Below are 305 nucleotides of genomic sequence, written 5' to 3'. Positions count from 1 at the left end.
CTTTATACCTAGCCAAATTCAACATAAATAATCCAAATTCAACAATAAATTACTATAACTTGAATAATAACTTGAATTTATGAATAAAAATCAATCAAAAAAGAGCAAAAAATTTTTCTCAATTACCATTATTGAATAACATGACCTTAGATATTAATGGATAACAAGATTTCACTATCCCTCTAACAAGGATTTTCAAAGCATTCCTAGAACTAATGGCCTGTTTGGCAAACAAATTTTTGGTTAAGTTTGTTTCCTACCAATTTTTTAACAACTTTAACTACAGTAATCTCAAAAAACTCTTC

Source organism: Coffea arabica, chromosome 11e (genome assembly GCF_036785885.1).
Source record: "Coffea arabica cultivar ET-39 chromosome 11e, Coffea Arabica ET-39 HiFi, whole genome shotgun sequence".
NCBI lineage: Eukaryota > Viridiplantae > Streptophyta > Magnoliopsida > Gentianales > Rubiaceae > Coffea > Coffea arabica.
The sequence above is the reverse complement of the archived record's forward strand: the minus strand, read 5'-3'. Positions refer to the sequence as shown.